This window comes from Aedes albopictus, chromosome 2, assembly GCF_035046485.1.
Source record: "Aedes albopictus strain Foshan chromosome 2, AalbF5, whole genome shotgun sequence".
Lineage (NCBI taxonomy): Eukaryota > Metazoa > Arthropoda > Insecta > Diptera > Culicidae > Aedes > Aedes albopictus.
The window spans coordinates 145,261,707-145,283,092 of NC_085137.1; the positions used below are offsets into that span (position 1 = coordinate 145,261,707).

Below are 21,386 nucleotides of genomic sequence, written 5' to 3' on the forward strand. Positions count from 1 at the left end.
GAGATATGACCAAACATCTCTCTCTCTCTCTTCTTGGCGTAGCGTCCTCACTGGGACAAAGCCTGCTTCTCAGCTTAGTGTTCTATGAGCACTTCCACAGTTATTAACTGAGAGCTTCCTCTGCCAATGATCATTTTGCATGCGTATATCGTGTGGCAGGCACGAAGATACTGCCCAAGGAAGTCAAGGAAATTTCCTTTACGAAAAGATCCTGGACCGACCGGGAATCGAACTCGTCACCCTCAGCATGGTCATGCTGAATACCCGTGCGTTTACCGCCTCGGCTATATTCGACCTTGAGCAATATTAAAAATAAAGCTAGTATTAGAAACCAAAAGAGGTTTGTGGGGGCCCCTAGAATGAAAAAAAAAAAAAAAAAACTTGGGAATTCCTTGAACAACCCCTGTAAGAAATCCCTGAGCAATCGAAGGAGTGATTCCTGTAAAAAAAATCCGAAGCAATTTGTAACTAACGAAATTTCAGAATTCAACTCTCGTTCTCATTTACTCTCCAATGAAACTCTGGAGCAATTCTTGTTAGATTACTCATTACTGCACAACAATCTCCAAACGAATTTTTTGACTGCAACCTACACCAATTTTTCAATGGAATTCTGTAGCACATCCTGGAGATATTCCTTGTGTCATTTCTAGACTAATTGGACCAGGAGATCCTGTTAATATTCCTTGAAGCAACTTATGAAGAAGATTCCGAACTGAACTTTCCAGAGCAATCTCTGGAAGAATTTTTTTTTATAAATCCTGAGAGAAGTTCCTTGAGAACTGAACAAACATACCTTAATGTACATCTGAATTATTACTGGAAGGCCAGAAGGAATTTTTGAAGGAAATTCTTGAAAGCAATGCTAAGAATTGTTTTTGAAAAAATCCTAGAAAAATCTGGAAGAATTCCTAAAGCAATTGCTGAAACATCGTAATCGATTTTTTGAAGAAATCCCTGGAGAACTATCTGAACGAGTTCCACATTTTCAGATCATTTCCTGGAGAAAAATCTACTTGAACTTTTGGAGGAATTCCTGGAACATTCTCTCAAGAGTCAAGTTTAGGAGTAATCTTTAGACTAATTATGTCCGATGATGTTGATGAGAAATTTCTCAAAAATACCCAACGAAATCACTGTAGAAGTTTCTGAAGGAATTTTTTCGGAGCTATATCCTGAAGAATTACTGGAGGAATCTCTGGAAGATTGTTTTGGAAAAACCCTTATAGCAATACTTGTCAAAATTTCTAGAGATATTTCAGAAATTCCTGAAGTAATTGATAGGGGATCTTTTTGAGAAGTCTCGGAAGCAATCTCTAAAGGAATTACTCAATGACATACCAAGGGAGCTGTCTTCAGAGTTGATCAGAGCTTCCACATTTCAGTGGCTGTTGTACTGGTGTGCTCTCATAGAAATTACTTCGATAATGCGCCTAATTATGAGTTATTTTGGAAAAAAAACCTGTTTCGTGAAATATTTTTTCTCGATTTTATCTGTAATTATCGTGGGAGGGGCATAATTGCAGACATACCCTCTATGAGTTTTTTTTATTAATGTTTTTATTAATGTGTATTTTAACTTATAGCTAATTCTACACTTAATGCCCTCTATGAGTTGAGCAAGAACTCTTCTGAGCATTCCCCAGAGAATTCTTTCAGAATGCATTGCTTCCCATGCTCTTCTTTGGAATTCTCTCCACGACTTTCTCCAGGTACACCGTCAGAAACGCCTTAAGGATTTCTTCTTCCGGATTGTTTTATAAAGAGTGATTGAAAGAAGATTGGCACAGGATTTCCTAGATTGATTTCAGCAAGAATTTCTTCAAAGATTCTTCCAGGTTTCCCTTTAGAATGCCTTCCTGTTCATGTACTTTTTTGAAAATACTTGTGTGTAGCTTTAGAAAATCTTCCAAGAATTGCTACAGATGTTCGTGCATGTAGTATATTATACCTTCATGTATTTCTTTAAAAATTTCTAAAGCAATTGTTCCAGCAATATCATCAGTAGAATGTCTAGTTAAAATTTTAAAACATTTCACTCTTAATTCACTTTTGCAAAAGAAAGTTTTTAAAATTTTTACTTGTGATTGAAATGAAAAAGTTCTACTAAAAGTTCAGGAGAGTTAGTGAATTATAACCAGGATTTCATTAAGGGATTTTCTTTGGGATTTCTCCTGGCATATTTCTAGAAATTTCTAAAGATATTCTGATACGAATGGGTGGCGCGGGCTTCTCTAGGAACTCCTCAAAATAATCCTTCCGGCTCCAGGAGTTTATCAAGTACTTTTTCTATGAATTACTAAGAGATTTCCTCCATAAGTCATGAGTTCTATCAAGGAATTACGGACGTATCTTAAGGAATTTCTTCAAGTATTTCTCTAAAAAATCGACCAAGAATTTGAGAAATAGAGAATTTTCATATCTCTAAATCCCAAAAATCTCCAAAGACATTACCAGGATTTTTTTTAATTTTCGTAATGAATTTCTTTAGACAATCAGGGATTTCTTAAGAAATTCGTCATTTCTTCCAACAAATGTTTAAGCGATTTCTGGAAAAACTTTACGTTCGAAAAATCCTTAGAGAAATCCCAGGAAAAAATTCTGTCGGAATCGCGGAGGAGTAATTTCTGAAAAGATCCTTGAGGGAATTTCTGCAGGATTCCCCAAAAGTTCACAACGAATCCTTGGAGGAGTCTTTGGAAGAATTTCCGAAAAAATCTAAGTAGGACTTTGAAGAAATTTTGAAAGAAATTTATGAAAAAATCCATGGCAGAAGTTTAAAAAAAAAAACCCTTTCTGAAGTTTCTTAAGAAATCCCTGAAATTCTGATGACTTCTCGGAGATGTTTTTGAAGGATTGCCTGAAGGAAGTTCATATGGAATCCGAGCAGGAATTTCGGCACAAATCTTCAGTAGAATTTTTGTAGAAATCACAGGAAGTACTTTTGAATCTTTCTAAAAGGAATTCCTGGAGGATTTTACGAAAGACCCGTGTAGCAATTTTGGAATGAATCCAAATAAGGTTTTGTAAATGAGTTCTGAAATGGATTTCTATTGTAATCTCTGGAGAACTTTAAAGGAAGTTCTAATCAAAACTATGAGTTTTCTAAAGAAATTCCCGGGTTTTTTTTATTCTCTGGAAGGTACTCTAGAGAAATTGCTACAGAATTTAAAAATATGTGTTCTTTTTCGGGAATCCATGGAGGAATTTCTTAAGATATCCATGAATGGTCTTCCAAATGAATTCGATACATTTCTTTGAGAATACATTAAAGAATTGATTTCTGAAGAAATTCAGGAAGGAAAACATTTTTTTTAAGGTTTTGGAGCATATCTAGTGAAATGTCTGAATTTATATCAGTAAAAAACTAAAGATATATTTAGCGAAAATCACAAAGCTTTTTTTTTTAAATTTTTGCCTGAAAATTTTCTCCTACCCAGAAAGTTAACGCAAAAATTGCTAATTCCATAAAGAAGCGATTTACAACCCATATTATTAAGTTTAGTGGCGTAACACCGGGGGGGGGGGGGGGGGGGTGATGGGTTAGGTTGTAAAAGAAAAACCTTAAACATTTTTATAAGGAGAAATCTTCTAAAGAAAGTTTTAGAGGAATCTTCATAGTAATTTCTGGAAGGATTATTTGAGAATGAGGCAGTGTGTTCGTTTAGTTTCTTTTAAGTAGATTTTACATGAACCAAAACGCCTCTGTTAACATAATTGTTTCGCTTAGAAGAGACATAGAAAATGCGATATGTGGCAAAGTTGTCAATCGATAAATTATCGTTATCGGCAATAACGATAATCATGTTCAACGTTATCGGTCACTGCGATGATGATTAATGAAAAACAGGGTTCATCGGCGTTCGATAATTCAACGCTTGAAAGTTTTGAGCATAGCAATCTTGGTGCATACGTTTGGCATCTACCTAGCTTAGTTTGGCTTGGTTTTAGAGTCTAAAAAACATTAAACAGCTGCCATCTTGAATTTGGGGTCGCCATCTTGGAGTCCAGACTTCTATCTCGTACCAATGGCTTTAGAGCCTAAAACACCATTAAACAGCCGCCATATTGAATTTTGGTTTTAAGGCCGCCATCTTGGATATTCTGGTCGCCGTTTTCTGCCTCCGGAAACCTAATTTGCATGGTTTTAGAGCATAAAACTCCGTAAAACAGACGCTATCTTGAATTTCGAGCCTCCATCTTGAATATTAAACCGCCATCCTTAATTTTCGGCCGACATAGTGAATTTCTGGTCTCCAGTGTTGAATTCCGCACAAAATTTGTCAACCATGATAGAGGTTACAAAAATCGCCGTAGTTTGATGATGGGGCTTGGTTCAGTTATCAAACCGGTGCTGGTTTAGATCACTGAAATGGCCATAACTCTGGAACGCCTTGACCGATCCGGACCATTTTCAACAGTAAACAATGCGGTTAAATTTCGGCTCGATTCGAGCTATGTATAATCCGTAAAATGGACCAATGGGAAGTACCTTAATGAGAAAAACTTTTTTTGCGCACAGACATACATACATCATCTCAATTCGTCGAACTGAGTTGATTTGTATATGTGACTTGACCCTCCGGGCCTATTATCGAAAATTCGTTTTTTGAGTGAACATATATGTAGCCTTCCTACACTTGGGCGTACGAGAAAGGCAAAAGTTTTTTTTTTCGAAACAATAGAACAACGCACAAAAAATATGTAGAGAAACTTTTAAAGGAATTCTAATAGCATTTTTGAAAAAGTTTCTGAACGAATTGTTGCGGGATTCTCCGAAAAAGCTTCTTAAGTTTTCTGAAGGTTTGGGTTCGGTTGATGCTTCGAGTGAATTTCTTAGTCTTCACGTCAAGAACGTCAAAACTCGCCAAAAACCATCTGAAGCTGTCTGAAATGCATTCGAAATCCTCCTTAAACTTAAGGGTCTCCAGTTAGTCTAGTGGTTAAGGTTATGAATCGCCGATCCGGAGATGGCGGGTTCGATTCCCGTTCCAGTCGGGAAAACTTTCTCGACACCCTGGGCATAGTGTATCATTGTATTGCCTCACAGTATACAAATTCATGCAATGGCAGGCAAAGAAAGCCCTTCAATTAATAATTGTGGAAGTGCTCAAGGAACACGAAGTTGAAGCGAGGAGGCCAAGTCCCAGTGGGGACGTATAGCCTTAATGAAGTAGAAGAAAAGAAGAAGATCCCCCTTAAACCCCCTCGGACCCCATGTAACGCCCCGGAGACCCTCAGAAACGCCCCGAAAATATCCCTGAAGCTCCCCGGTGCAACGCCCCTGACAAAAACCCCCCCTCCCCCCCTGAATCTCCCATGAAATTCCTCTGAAACCCCGCGTGGCTCTCTTCAAATCTCCAGGTCACTTGTCCTTCTGAACTTCTTTGAAATCTTCAAATCCATTTAGGTAACAACTCTGTTTAGGCAGTCCCGAGTCGTAACCGAAATGGAGGTTTTGGTGATAACTTCAGAAGGATTTTAAAGAGGTATCATAGGATTACAAATAAAGTGTCCATTCCAGACCGTTCCTGAACAAAAAAAAAAAAAAATACCAGAATTCTTCTTGGATAGGGATCTTTCGAATCCTAAATACGTTTCTTATATTATCGGAAATACGAGAATCTCGGAATGAATATAATTACTGCTTAAATTGACGATTTTGAAAGTCTAAGTGATATTGTTTTTTTTTTCTTGAGAACGGAGAATACACAATTTTAGCTCATTGCTGCAAATCTAGTACTCCTTCGAACGTGCCCGAATCTTCCTAAATACAGCATAAAGGTTTTATTTCAATTAGACTAGAAGAGGCTTTAAGATCCATCATAAAACCAAAGTAAATGACATATATTACAGATGGTTCTCAAAACCTCTACAAAACTTATTGGCCACCAAAATGTTACTTGGGATTCATCCTAAATGGCCCACCCTAACCCCAAAGGACGAACACATGGTAATGCAGAAAAGTTTGACCGCCCCCTACTAGTTGATCCTATTTTTCGCTTGAAAAACTATGACAACCATTACCATAGTAGTGAAAGTATGACGACGATGAAAAAGCAGGTCATCAATATCAGCTCTCTGCCGCTGTTTCTGTCCATGTCTGCGTCTGGTACGTCTGTTCCGGTGATTCCGGTGGTACCTCCCGGAAGGAACTTTGCCGGATTATTTCCAAACTCTCCGGACCGGCTTTTTGATGGCACATTTGATGCTGTCTGTGCTGTTGCTCTGACGGTGAAAGTAGTTTCCGTTTGAAGTAACTTCCCGTTCGAAGCGGAGCTTGTTAGTGTTTTAGTTAATTTGAGGTTTTGATGTAATTTTTGATTTAAAATTATTCGGTAAAGTTTCTTCCTGTAGAAAAAAAAAGGAAATGCACAGTTCCATATGCATTTCCATTTTCCGGATAACTTTTCTTCATTACCAGCGTTGTAGTGTCTGTACGGATGGTTATGAGCACGTCCACACGAACCCTGAGTCTAGACTATCGTCCACATTACATCATAATCTAAACTACGGTGCGGGTAGAAGTGTTGCGGACCGGAGCAAATACAGAATTCCCATTTGCAATGTTTCTTGTAAAACAAAACACCACACACGATAGGGGATATTCTTGAAATAGTTTGCCGTGATGCTCGTGGCTTGCACGTCGTCCTTGTAAGTACCTCACTCGGTTATATTTATACATCTATGTAAAGTTTCGAGTGGAGCATTCCCGACCCAACATAAGCGATTCCATAGTTTTGCCTACAGTTTTTGTGGTTTTCTAGTTGTAGTTGGTTCTGCCTGCGATGACTCTAGCGCACGAATCTGCTCCTCGTTTCACCGTACGCCTCGAGGCTATGAGTAACGACCGAGTAAGGATGGAACTATGTAGGGTAAAAGGGTATAATGCGCCCCACCGGGGCAAAACGCCCCCCTTCATTTTCTAGCGATTCAAGCGCTTTTTGCATGCGTGATCGATTGGAAATCTTGAATATTGAAGAATAATTGCCATCAAGCTGATTCATTGGTTAATTGGTACAGAAAAGCAACAAAAATATCAAAAAGTCTGAAATCGAGGCTTTTGGCGTAATATTTTACCTCTTGTAAACTGACTTCATTGTAAACGAAGCTAGCTCTGTTCGCTAGTGTTATTTTGCAACTTTTATGCAGTTAAACACTTGTTAAAAGACCCTCCTAGGATAAGCATGTAGTGGAATTATTCCATGGGACAGTTTTATCACGGGGCTGGACGTTTTTCTTTTGGTGGGGCGTATTGCCCCGTTTGTTTTGATAAGGCAAATTTTTGAACGTTTTCGAAAAACGTTTCAAAGCTCCCATAGCCGCCCCTCCAAAGGCATAGTTTGCATGCAACACTTCACAGACTTTAGGAACAACGATTTGCAGTGGACAATATATGCAATAAGCCGCCAGATTTAGATATATTGCCATTTCTGCTTAGGGGGGGGCATATTATACCTGTTTACCCTACAGCACAAGCAAGGGTTGTTGGGGGGAAGGAAACTGTTATTTGAATGTGATTTACACAATACGCGGATTAAATATGGGAAAAGTTTAGTTTATTATGGTTATAATGAAGCAATATGCACGTCTAAATATCATAGCGAAAGGGTGGTTGGTATATGAATGGAAGGTGGCAACGATGAAAAGGAAACTTTTGCTCTTGTTGGGGTTGATGGAAAACGTGAAAGTTGCTGCACAACGATGGGATAAGGATGGCTGCTTGGAGGAATTATTACAGCTGACAGTCATTGTTCCAGATTAGAAGGAAACGGAAAGCTTCAGTGGTTTAGTGGTGTGAATTACTAGGAACATAAATGAGCTGTTAGGGGTACACCAATATTGTTTATGATATTGTTGTTGTTTTTCAGAGTTTTCACATGTTGAAGCATTAATACCCTGGAGGAATTTATGATAAATATCTGGAGGAATTTCTGATAGCATTCTTGGAAGTATTTCTGGTGAAAATTTTTGTAAAATTCTTGGATGAATTTCAAGAGACAATTTTGGAGACATATTTCGTGGAGTTTCTGCTAAAGTTTTTAGAGAAATCTTAGCAAAAAAAAAATTTATTAATTTGTCGTCAATCAATTCGTAGATCAAATTTGCAATAAAATTAAAAAAAGAAACTGTTATAGTAAAGGTATTTGAAGAAAGATATTGTTATAATCCTGAAAAAAATCTGGTAAAATTCTGGAGCTTCCCTGATGAAAAACCTGAAAGTTTTTAAAAGAAAACTTCCGGTTAAATTCCTAAAAAGATTTGGTAAAGTTCATTAAGAAATTTTTATTGCAATTTCTAGAAAAATATGTGAATGAATTTTTGGCGAAATTCCTGGAAGATATTCTAGCGAAATTACATGACGATTTTTTGGGGAAATTTCTGGGGATGTGAAATGGCTAAAAATGTCTGTATCTTGGAACAATTTCTTGTTAATTTTGCAGGCAATTTTTAGGGATATTTCTAACAAAATTCCTTCAAGATTTTTCGGTGAAATTTGTCAAATTTTTGATAAAACTTCTGAGAAAATTCTTGGGAAAAAATTCTATTTAACTTTCTGTAGAAGTCTCCAGTGAAATACCTGAAGAAATTTCTGGAAAAGTTTCTAGAGAAATTCCTGGCGAAACTCCAGAAATTTCATCGGAATTTTCTTAAAGATTTTCTAGTGAAATTTCTGAAGAATTTGTTAGTCAAATCCAGAAACTTCTGCAGAAATTAAAGGCCTTTTAAATCTTTGATGAAATTTAGTGTAGAATTTTCCGACGAAATTACAAGAAGAATAGCTGGTAAAATTACTTGAAGATTTCTGGTTAAATTCCATGAAAAAATCCTAGTGAAACTATTGAGAAGTTTTCTGAGATATTCTTGGAGAAATTTCCGCTAATATTCCTGGAGGAATCCTTGGAAAAAAAACCTTTAACAACTTCTGGCAGAATTTCTTAAATTCCTATATTATTTTTTGAAAATTGCTGAAAAAAATGTCTAATTCTGGTAAAATTCCATGAGAATTTTATTGGCAAATTTCTAGGAGAACTATAGGTAAAATTTCTGGAAGATTTCTGGTGAACTTCCTGGGGGATTTCAGGGGAAATTCTTGAAAGAAGTTCTGGACAATTTTAATAATTTAATTTTTTTGAAGAAATCAAAGGATGATTCCTAATGAAAATCCTAAAGGGATACTTGGAGAAAATCCTGATGACTCCCCTGATGGCATTCCTAAATTTCGTACCTCTCGTACGAAAAATAAATAAAACATAAGTGACTATGGAATACTTTTGGAAATAAAAACTTTCCTGAAGGAATCCCTGAAGAAATTTATGAAAGAATAAATGGGAAACTTAATGAAAGAATTCTAGGAGAAATTTCTGAAGAAATTCAGAAGGAAATATCCGAAGACACAAATGGAGGATTTTCTTTAAGAATCAATTGAGAATTGTTTTGAAGAAACCACAGGGGAAATTTCTCAAAAAAAATACCATAAAGTTTTAAAAAAGAAATTCAGGGATTGATGAGAACAAATTTGAAAAAATAAAAGTGAGAGACATTCTATAGGATTTTCTAAAGGATGATGCACAGAAACTTCTGAAATAATTCGAGACAATTGCTTACGAAATAATTTAAACACAAAAAATAAAAATAAAAAAGAAAAAAAAAAACACAGAGAAAACTTTGGAAAATTTTTTGTACCCCTGCGGGATTTCTCAACTCCCAAGAGCTTCTCTGGCAAATTGCCGAAGGAAATTTGAGGAAGAAATTCACAATTTTTGATTTTCTGAAGAAATCGCTGTGGATTTTATTGACATAATTTGTGGATGAGTCTCCGAAAGAATCCTCAGAAGGATTTCTGAAATTAGATTTAGGAAGACATTTCTAAGGAAGTTCATGGAAGGTTCTTAGACGAATCCTTAGAAAAATTTCTAAAGCAATCTCTAGAGGAATTTCTGTAGAGAACTCTGGAGAAATGTCTGAGGAAGTGCATGGAACTATTTCTTAGGCAATCCATGCAAAACTTTATAATGGGATCCCTTGAGTTTTTTTCTAACAATCTTTGGGAGATTCTCATGCAAAATTTGTTATCCAATACCCGGAGGATTTGCTTAAGAAATTTCCATGCAATTATCTGTTATTTGAAAAAGAAATCCAGGGAAAACTTCCAATAGAATTCAAAGATAAATTTCAGAAAATGTTTTAAAGAACTCATATAAGGTTCTTCAGAAGAATCGCTGGAGGAATTTCTCAAAGAATCCGTGAGAAATTTTCCAAAAGTATGTCTATATTGAATTCTGAAACATTTTACGGAAAATTTACTGATGATATCTAAGGGAGGGTTTCTGTAATTTTTGAGAAATCTCAAGAAAGTCAACATTAATCCTTGGATGATATTATTATTCTGCAAAGGAATTCCTGTAGAAATTTTTGAAGCAGTGTTGCAATCTGAACAGAGAAATTTTCAAAAAAAAAAAATACCTGAAGAAAATTTCCACATGCCTCTCAGTAATTTTGAAAGAACCTTTGAAGAAACACCTAAATGAAGGAATTCTTGCAGAAATTTCCGAAGCAATCGCTTGAGAAATGATCTGAAAACATCTCGAAAGAATTTCTGAATTCCTACAGAAGCCCATAAAGTAATTTCTGTATCGCTGAAACCAGTTCTCCAAGAAATCCCATGCAACTTCTGAAGCATTTCTTGCAAAATTTTACGAAGGTGAAAAAAAAATTTCATTATGCCAATAGAAAGTTTCCTAACATGAATTAGAGCGCAAATCAATTAAAAAAATACTAAGGTTCCTGCAATTACCAAGGCATACCATTTTTTAAGAAATCATAAGGTGGTTTTTCTAAATCAAAGTAGAATGAACAATTATTTAAAGTACAAATGGAGATTTTAATTATATGCAGGGGGCGCAAAAAAAAAAAGTCAACGTCACATCGGTTAATTTTCAAATTGGTGAGAGTACAACAAATGCATAGGAAAAGCAATTATTTAAAAAAAAAGCGGACTTGGAAATTTTTGACACACTGCCTTGCGAAATATTTAGAAAATAATTTTGGAAGGAATTACCGATGACCTTCCTTGAAGAATTCTGGCAAAATTCCTGGAAATTTCAAGAATCTTCAGGTAAATTTCTGGGGAAGTTATTTGTGAAATCTTCAAAAATATTCAAAAAATCTTCGGACAATTTCCTGTGAATTTTGTAGGAAAATTTCTAGAAAAACTTCGGACAAATTTCCTAAAATTTCCAGTAGAACAATTTTTGGTCAAATTTCTGCGGAAATTCCAGAAAAGCAATTATTTTTCGAATAAGCGAACTGGAAGTATCTGGTGAAGTGCCTGGAAAAAAATCTGATTTATTTGCCAGGGGAATGTCTGTTTAAATTCCCAGAGAAATATTCGGTAAAATTTCTACAGAAGTTTCCTGTGAAATTCCTTGGGCTTTTTGTAGTGAAATTACTAGAGAGGTGGATGAATTTTTTGTCCCATTCTCATGGAATTTTTTGACTAAATTCAATCAGTATTTTCTGTGGCTGAATTTTCAAGAAGATTCCCGAAGCAATTAATTGTAAAATTTTTGGAGGAACTTCTTGGGAAGTTCATAACTGAATTTCCAAAGAAATTCCTTTAAAAAATTGAGGTGATTTTTTGGAGGAATTTCCGTTTAAATTCCTGCTGAAATCTCTTGTTTAGGGGGAATTCGTGAAGGAATCCCTGGTGAAAGAAGTGAAGAAATTTCTGGAAAAAAATCTTGCAGGAATTTCTAGTGAAATCCGTGGGAGTACTTTTAGTTAAATTTCTCGAGATGTTTCCAGTTAAATCCATCAATTAGCTTTTGGAGCAATTCCTTGAAGAACATACGATGAAATTGTTGGAGGAATAACTAGTGAAATTTCTGAAAGAATTTCTAGGAAACTGCTGATTAATCCCTAGAGAAATGATTTGTGCAGTTATCATTGAATTTTGACAATAAAACATTGAACATTTTCCGTTAATATTTATGAGAGAATTTTTGAATGTATTTTCAAGAAACAGGGATTCCAGAAAAAAATCAGACGAAATTCATTGGAAATTTCTGCTGAAACTTCTGAAGGCATATTTAGGAAAGCCCTTGGTTGTTTTCTAAGAAATTTTATGGAGGAATTTCTTGGTGAAATTTTTGAATAATGTTTTTACAGTCAATTTTTTTTGAAAAATTTTGAGGAAATTTCTACATTAATTTCTGTGTAAGTTAATGAAGGATTTTCTGATGTTAGTTCTGGATTAATTATTAAAATAAAACCTAAAGGCATTTATGTTATTTTTTGGAGAAATTTCTGGAAAAAATCCTGATTAAAGTTCTTTGAAATGCTATTAGGAATTTTTTGGAAAAAATTCTGGATAAATAAGTGTAAAAATTGAAAATAAATTTTGTAGAAATTCTTGAAAGAGTTTCAAAAGAATTTCGGAAGGGAGGCTCTGGAAAAAAACCTGTTAAAAAAATTCAGGAAAATTGCCGAAAGAACTCAAAATTAGGTGAGGAATAATGAAAAACAAATAACATGTAAAACATTCGCACATAGAAGCTCACACATATGCAAAATTTCATTTGAATCGAGATTGCTCGCGTGTCCGTGATTCGTGCGTTTAGCTGGAAATGTTGCTCCGATTGTCAGTTAACGGGTTCAACAAATTGATTGTCAAGAGTGACTGATAAACGGAAAATATCAAAAACCGAATGTATCGTGTTCAGACTGCTATTGAGAATTCAGTAAAATGGTGAAAAATACTAAACTCTTTGGAAAAATACCAAGCTGGAATATCAGAATCAAAGTGTGCGCTATGATTGCACTCATCATTGCAAGTCTGCAGCGACATCGGAGATTACAATCTCTCAAGCTCGGGGACAGTATTATTAAGAGTTCTTCGCTCATCCAACTGCCCTACCCCGCCCCAAACCGTTCATTACCAGGAACCATCCAACTCTTTCCCGGAAGACGATGATGACAATCCGATGAAAACCACTTAAGCCTGAAAAATCACTGGGAAAACTGTTGTCCGGCGTCGCTGTCTGGCCAGCAGCGCGACACGATAATGGATGGGAACGGGTGGTGTGCCAGAAAACCCGTACTGGCTGGTCCAAGAGCTAGTTTTGGACAGCATCCTTTGGTGGTTTGGCGGCCGGCGGTCGCCTCTCCACCAACAGGGACACAATAAAAACGTACCATAATTCATCCGGCTGGCGACACATTAGCGCATTTTGTGTTGAAAACTCTCTTGGCGGATTATTACACCACCCCTTCTCGTTGGGTGCATTCGGGTAGTATTAGTGTTTACTCGGTTGCTCCCAGTCACTGATGGCTGGTTGTTTCGTTGTTTTGTTTTATTGTTTTTTGGCGGATTTTACGATCGGTTACTGTCTGGATGCTGCCAGCCAGACGGGAGTAATCCGGTTGTGAAGATATCAAATCTACGCTTATTAGATTGTTCCATAAATCAAATCCAACACAGGAAGAAAGGATTGAATGGTTTTCAAAATTAAAATTGAATAACGACAAATTGCTTTCCTCTTTTTTGTATTGTCAGTGTGTTTCAACTAAAACAAAACATTCTTCTCAACTAGTTAGTTCATTTTTTTTTTGGAAAATGCTTCTACAACAGCAACAACAGCCTTGATACCAAGGGCGCGTTTAACGAATGTCTCGATAAACCCCATGAGGAGTGCACAAAGCATGACATCACCGAATGCAAAGGTGTAGCTTTAAGGACAAACGTCTTGAAATCCCGCTTTAACAGTGCATCAGAACTTCAGAGGCACAAATCTCAAGAAGCAAGTCTCACACAAAAGTGCATTTTATTATTCTGCTCTTACTCACTCGTAATAAGCTTAAATTAAGAAGATCAGTTGAGCTGGTTTTGTTTACGAAGAGATTTGTGCGCTTGAAATCATGAGTAGATGCCAAAGTCAGCCATTGTAGCGGCCATTTTGGGATTCTTACAATTCTGTCCTTAAGCCAGTGATCTCATCGAGGCTACTCCAAGTGACTTACTGAGGAACCAGCTCTTGAGGTATATTTTTAGCACCCAGTATGAGCCCCCTCGCAAATATATGAGAAACAACCAGTGCTTCCATACATAAAAGAAAATAGCTGCCTAATTGAATTTAGAACTGTTTCCGCCATACTGGATATAAGAGGGCTGTCTATTAGGTATATGGATTTCGAGTGATGGTAAGGGCTTAACCCCCAAAACCCCTCCCTTGGCGCCCTCATGTGTAAGAACAAGTTAACTTATAACTTTTTTACTCTGATTTTTTTGTGTGAAGAGTCTCTTTTGTGATATTTTAATGTTTGTTTGCGCTTCCATTCCCATTCGTGTCGCTTTATGATTTTGGAATGGCGGAAGAACGATGATATATATAGTGATTATTCATTAGGTCGTCCCTTATTTTGCAAAAATTGGAAATGTTATAAGTTCGTTGTTGGAAAATGATCGTTTTAGTTAAGAAATGATCGTGTCCAAATTTGAAGTCCGTATCTCAAGGTAAAGTGGTTTCTCAAGGGCCTAAAGGTTTCAAAAATTGTATGGAACTGAAAAAAGCATGATTTTTTTTTTCGACAAAAAATACGCTTTCCTACTAAAAACGATGGTTCTAGGACCCTTAAGGGCCAAAAATGTGCATAGAACTGCGATATCACTAATCGTTTGTTAGTTATTGACAAAAAAACTACCGAAATATTATCATTTTTGATTATTTTTTAGACCCCGAAGGAAACCTACCCTGTTCTACTGAAAAACTTGAAAACGAGTAGCGATATCGCAATTCTGAGCACATTTTTGGCATTTTAGCGTCTTTTAATCATCGGTTTAAGTTGAAAAGGGTTTTTCTTTCGTCGAAATAAAATAAAATTCACGGTTTTTCAGTCCCATACAATGTTTGACAACTTTAGGTCCCTCGAGGGAGCCTTGAGATACGGACTCCAAATTTTGACACGATCATTTCTTAGCTGAAACGATCATTTCCCAATAACGAACTTATAACATTTCCAATTTTTGCAAAATAAGGGACGGCCTATTACTCATGTTATTTATTTTGAGAAATTATTATCGGCCTCATATAGGGGAACTTTCGTACACTCAAACCTCCATTTAGGTAGGATCCATTTAGGTCAAATCTATTTAGGTCCCTCCATTTAGGTAACGTTACCTAAATAGAATTTGGTTGTGTTCAGAACAGTTGGAGTACTTAAGATTGATGACGTCATACCCGACATTAACCTATCATTCACCTGTTTTTATTTTGGCCACCAAACCCAACATGGACGCAACAGTTGTTCGATGTTGGTCCAACAGTGGTCCAACATACGATAAAAATTTGTCCGAATTTGACCCAACATTCAATAATTTTTCAGTCTGGTGGAATTTTGCAGTTTTTTTGTGTTCCGTGGCCAGCTAGTCATTTGCATGACAATGCTCACCTGAGACCCTGCAAAACCCCCGAAAACGCCCCTGGAAGCCCCTCCCCTCCTGAAACTCCATTGAAAGTTCTTTCAAACTCCGCATGACCAATTTTAAATCTCCTATTCGAGTCACTCTCCCTAGTCAAACTTCTTTGCAACCTTGTACTCCATTTAGGTAATAAACTGAATCCATTTAGGTAAAAATTCTATTTAGGCAGTCCCGACTCATTACCAAAATGGAGGTTTTGGTGTATTTTCGGCAGTTTTGTTCTCTTCGTCATGTTTTTTTTAAACCTGTAGAACTCAGAGTTGGCCTCAAATCCTTCCAAACACAGCGGAGTTATATGCCCAAATTTCGGGCAATTGAGTCCACTAACGCCCCCCCCCCTTATGACGAAGAGAACAAAACTGCCGATAATGCCCTTCGTCATCCTATTTGTGTACAAAAATTTTCGAACTGTTGTGCTTCCCCAATTTGTAAGAATAATCACCTTTTTCATACTAAATATAGAATTTTTATTGTGATGTCGTGTACATAATATACTAGCATGGACTACTTCCAAAATTTCTAGACAGATTCCTACAGAAAATTATCGAAGGATTTTTTTAAAAACCAACAGCTCCTAGTTCATAAACCACGTAGACCAAAATTTGGCCATCTTAGACCCCCCCCTCCCCCCGAAAAATCTACGTGGTTTATGAACGGCCCCTTATACCTTCAGAAACTCATCAAAAATTCTGCAGATATTTCTTTACAAATTCCTCAAGGGATTGCATTAATAAATCTTCCAAGAAAATTTGAAGAAATTCTGCCAAGAATTCCTTTGGAGCATTCTCTGAGAACTCCTTCAGAATTTCTTAAAATGCTTGGAAAATTCTCAATTTCCTTTAGATTTTTTTGGAAAGTTTTCTGGAAATTGGCTTCTTTAACGGTGTTGAGATAATTCCATATTCTGAATCTGCACGCCAAACTGGGCTGAAATTCAAATTTCCATGATTTTTGTGCCCGGGAGCCTATTTAAAAATCAATTTGAAGTTTGTATGAGAGTGATTTGCTGAATCACCTCTGGTCGGATTTTGTACTGGGTGGAGCTGTCAAGCGGGCAATTGCAAGCTGTCAAAAGTTGATTTAAAAAAAATATCTTTGAAATTGATTTTAGTTATCAAAACGGAGTTCCAAAAATCTGAAAAAAGCCATAGGGGCTTGGAAAATGGTGCTCTTCCATGTAAAAATAAAAAAAAAATTCAATTATTTTTTCTAAATTGAAAAACTATATTACTCCAGAGATTAGTTTAGAAGTTAGAAGTTAGAAGAGTTTTTGAGGGCCCATATAGCCGAGGCGGTAAACGCACGGGTATTCAGCATGACCATGCTGAGGGTGACGGGTTCGATTCCCGGTCGGTCCAGGATCTTTTCGTAATGGAAATTTCCTTGACTTCCTTGGGCATAGAGTATCTTCGTGCCTGCCACACGATATACGCATGCAAAATGGTCATTGGCAGAGGAAGCTCTCAGTTAATAACTGTGGAAGTGCTCATAGAACACTAAGCTGAGAAGCAGGCTTTGTCCCAATGAGGACGTTACGCCAAGAAGAGAGAAGAGAGAGATTAGTTTAGAAACTTTTTATAAAACGATTTTATTCCATAGACTCGGGATTTTTTATCGGAAAGTCTCCCATGGATTTCTTTTCAAAGTTCATTTAAATATCCTCTTATTGGTTCAGAATTACCTCTAGAATATCCTTCGGAATTTTCATTAGATCATCTTCCAGGAATTTCTCCAAAAAAATTCCTCCTTGGAAATCTTTTAATCGTTACCCATAAAATTTCACCATAAGTTTTTAAAGAATCCGTACGAGAATTCAGACATCATTACATATACTCTTTCAGAATTCTCAGGGACTCTTTTTTAAAATTTCCCACGAGATTCCTTAGAAATCTTTCTACGGATATCTTCCAAAATTCGTCCATGCATGCATTCAGAATTTATTCCAGGAGTTCAGTTTCAAAATTTTTAGTTTTTTTTTCTGAATCGTTTCCGGTGGATTTGTTGTTCAGCATTTCTTTTAGATATTTCCCCAGGGTTTCCTTCAAATATTTCCTCATACATTTATCCAAGAATTCGTGTAGAATAATTTCTTTAAGTTCTTCCTGAAGCTTCATCAGTTATTACTCTATAAATAATAAGGTGGTAGCCTAATGGCGGCCAATGGCCGCCGATGGCGGCACCAAGATCGAAATAGGTGCACGGATCAAGAAGGTGAGGGCTGCTTTTGTGAGTTTAAGAAATGCATGGAAAAACAATTACATTCAACCAGGTCAAGGCGACGGCTTGCAATCGCCCAGGATGGAGATATTTTAATTCGGCCCTCTGCGCCACACCGTGGGTGCCCAGGACTGAAAGTAAGTATTTCTTTAGAAAGTTTCCCCTGAGATTCATTCAAGAGATTCATTGGGATTTCTTAAGATATTCCTCCAAAGTTTTATTCAAAAGTTCTTGCTACGATTTCTACAAGGGCTCTACTGAAGATGTCTTCAGAAATTCCTGCAGGGGTTCTTCTAGTAGCTCCTGTCAGGATTCCTTGTGAAATTATTTTGAAAAGATCCCCAGAGACTTCTTCAGAGTTTTAGGGATGTTTTCAAGAATTTAAGCAAAGAATTTCTTCAAAAGTTTTACCATGAAATTCATCTAAAACGACCTTTAGAAATTGTACAGGAGTTTCTTCGGAAAAATTTCCCATGCTTTATATCTTGAAATTTTTTTTAGTGGTTGCCAAAATTTGTACAAAGTTTTTTTTCTTATTGCTAATGCGGTTTCATCAGAAATTTCTCCTGAGATGTCTTTAAAAGTCTCTGCAGTTTTTTTTTCAGATATTCTTCCAGAGATTTTTCAGAAGTTCTTCCATAATTTGCAAAAACATCACTGGAGAGATTTTCAAGTAATCCCTGAAGGAATTTCTAAGAAATTCTTGGTGAATTGTCTCAAGAAATCCCTCAAAACTCTAAAAAAGATATTTTTGAAAACTCATAGAAGAAATTCTTGAATTTTTTCTGATGGAAAATTGGACAAAAATTCCGTAGTCAATTTATGAAGTTATCTCTGAGCGATATCTGAATGAATACCTGAAAAAAATACTTGAAGATACTTCCTCAATGCTCAAAAAAATATGAGAGACTTCTGGAGAAACTGTGACAGTATTTCAAGGAACACTTGAAAAATGTCTGGAATTCCTGGAAAAACCTTTAGGAGTTTTTGAATCTTTTAAAAATTTCTTGTTAAAATCGCAAACAAAGCTACTGGTGAAGTTCGTGGAGAAATCAGTCAATAAATGTCTGAGGGATCCTTGGAGGATTTTCTGGAGCAATCCTTGGAAAACTCCTGAAGGAATTCTCATAAAAATGGTTAAATAATTTCTGAACAGATTACACAAAAATCCCTAACTACTACCTGGAGTAAATTCTGAAAAAAAAACCTCTGCAGAAACAAACAAAAATAAATAAATATAAATATTTAGAGAATCCTTGAAAAACATAAAAAAAATCACAAGGAATCTTTGAAATAATACTTGGGTCGAAAAGAGAATGTTCTGCAGGCATTCGTTTATTTTTTTTTTTTTGAAAATTTCTAAGCTGAAGGATAGGAACCGTTGAGAGAATCTGTAGTAAAAAAAAATCTGAAAGAACCCCTAAAGAAAGATCTAAATAATCTTAAACAGTGCCTGGAAGGAACTATTTAAAAAACTCCGGGGAAACTTCATGAACAGTTTCTTGAGACTATTCTAGAGTAATTTCAAAAAAAAAAAATCCTCGAGAAAATCTTTGAATAAATAAAGCAATACCTGAAAGGACTTCTGGAGAAAATCAAACAATAATTTCTGAAAATATATAGGAAAAAGATCTTATTTTTTTAAAGAAACCTCTAGAAGAAATTCTTAAATTCTGAATCTCTGTGAAAAAGAATCTCTAGAAGAGTTTTTAGAGGACTCCCAAAGAAAAACACCTGCAAAAAATCTGACAATATTTCTGGAGCAAATCTTTCCAAAATGTTTGAAGAAATTCAAGAAGTACCAGCATAAACTTTTGTAGCAATACTCGAAGGAGTGTCCTATAGAATCCCTTAAGGAATCCCAGGAGGAAATTGGGATGTAATTTCTGAGGAACCTGTCGACTAGATTCAACATGAATCTTTTTTTTCTCCTAACCACTTAACCTAATTTACAGTTTTTTTTTGTCAGTGTCAGCTGCTCTCAGGGGGAAAAAGCAATTGACGAAAGTACCGGGGCTTGGATCGGACCCATGACCATCTGATTTTGTAGCAAACGTGCGCCACAGTCCCTAGCAAAGTGTTTTTTTAATTCTCTTTAAAAATTGCCAGTGGCCAGTTTCTAAAGCAGGGGTACCCAACCTTTTTGAGGTGGCGACCCCCTAAAAGAATTGTCAAAACATCTGTCACAACAATGATGTCATGTACATTCAATTTGAGTCGTGGCTGAAAAATAGCGGCGCAGACGAAAGTTTTTTTTTTTCTTCTGAAGGCGTTTTATACTGAAAATTTGTTTCTCAGATTGTGGCTTTAGGGGGTAGCGGTATACAACATTAAAAATTGATATAATTTGCACAAAATTGAATAAAAATTTATCAATTTTTTGATAACATCGCGGCCCTCCTGGACTGGCTATACGGCCCCCAGGGGGCCACGGATCATCGGTTGGGAACCCGTATCCCAAAGAATCCCTGGAGAAATATTTAAAGAAATTCATGAGCAGAGATGCATTCTGAAGGGATACTTAAAGGAATCTTTAGAGGCATTATTGTTACAATCATTCTAGGAAATCTTACAACAACCGTCTCTTCTTAAACTGCTGGGACAACTATACTGCACACGACAGTAATCGTTCCTAAAAATGTTTGATTAATCCTGAAATAATCCCCAAAGGAGTTTCTGGCGGTGTCCCTGGAGGAAATTTTAGGAAGAATTCTTAAAAATGGAATTTTAGCAAAAACATTCCTTCCGCGATAATTACAGAAAAAATCGTGAATTCATGGAAGGGTTTTCTCAGAATTATTTTTCAATTCGGCGCAATAGTGATGTCATTTCCTTGAGGTCGTACCGTACTGAAATTTGGAAACTTTGAGTAACCAGCTCTGATTTTACCTGATAGTACTGCTTTAAGCACGAGAACGTCTTTAGCATCTGACACTGAATCAACGGCTCGGTATCCAGTTGAACAGCATTGTTTCGTCTGGCAAAAGCAAACAGTCAAGCAGGTGCTGCATCACGACCACTTCCTTGGGGGCCCAAACAACTTACTGTCGATGGATTAAGACGTCTAAAGCCAACAACGCCAATGGTAGACTAGACTCAGTTACAGGCAACAACATTCCTTTGCCCTTAGATTCTAGGGGAACGATGACGACGCCGAAGCTGGGACACTTAATAGGGTCGAAGGGGGTAAACACGCTTGACAAGAGCCTCAGCGATTTAATTTTCTCCAGCGTTATCTTCCCCGGGCGGCATCATCATCGCGTTGTGTTTGTGTTGTGTGCAGGAGGTACAGGGGATACTCAAAATAACAGGGATAGGTAAAATTTTCACTTTTCAAAAAATGTTTAACTCGCTGTAACTTTTCGAAAAGGGCATCAAATATTCTCAAATTTTTACTGTAAGTTTATCAACTAGTTGTGTATCAGTGGTCAAAATTTGGAAAAGATCGAGCCATTCTACACGAAGTTATATAGGTTCTAGAAAAAGGTATAACTATCCGATAGTCAACTTTGAGTTGTTATATCTCCGGATTCAATAAACCGAATGCAATGAAATTTTGATCATTTATGACTTATATAATGAGCTATTAAAAACTTTTGACTAAACTTAAAATTCTTTACACAAAAGAAAATTATTACGATTGGATTATTTTTCTAATATACCACCAACTTATCCAAAACTTAATCAT

The 21,386-nt window shown here is 36.4% G+C and overlaps 1 protein-coding gene across 1 annotated transcript in view; it reads right to left on the bottom strand.

Annotated features, from left to right (window-relative positions):
• Positions 1-21,386, bottom strand: part of LOC109421075 (roundabout homolog 2-like) — a 379,914-nt gene that overhangs the window by 132,886 nt on the left and 225,642 nt on the right. The gene's annotated exons all lie outside the window — the stretch shown is intronic.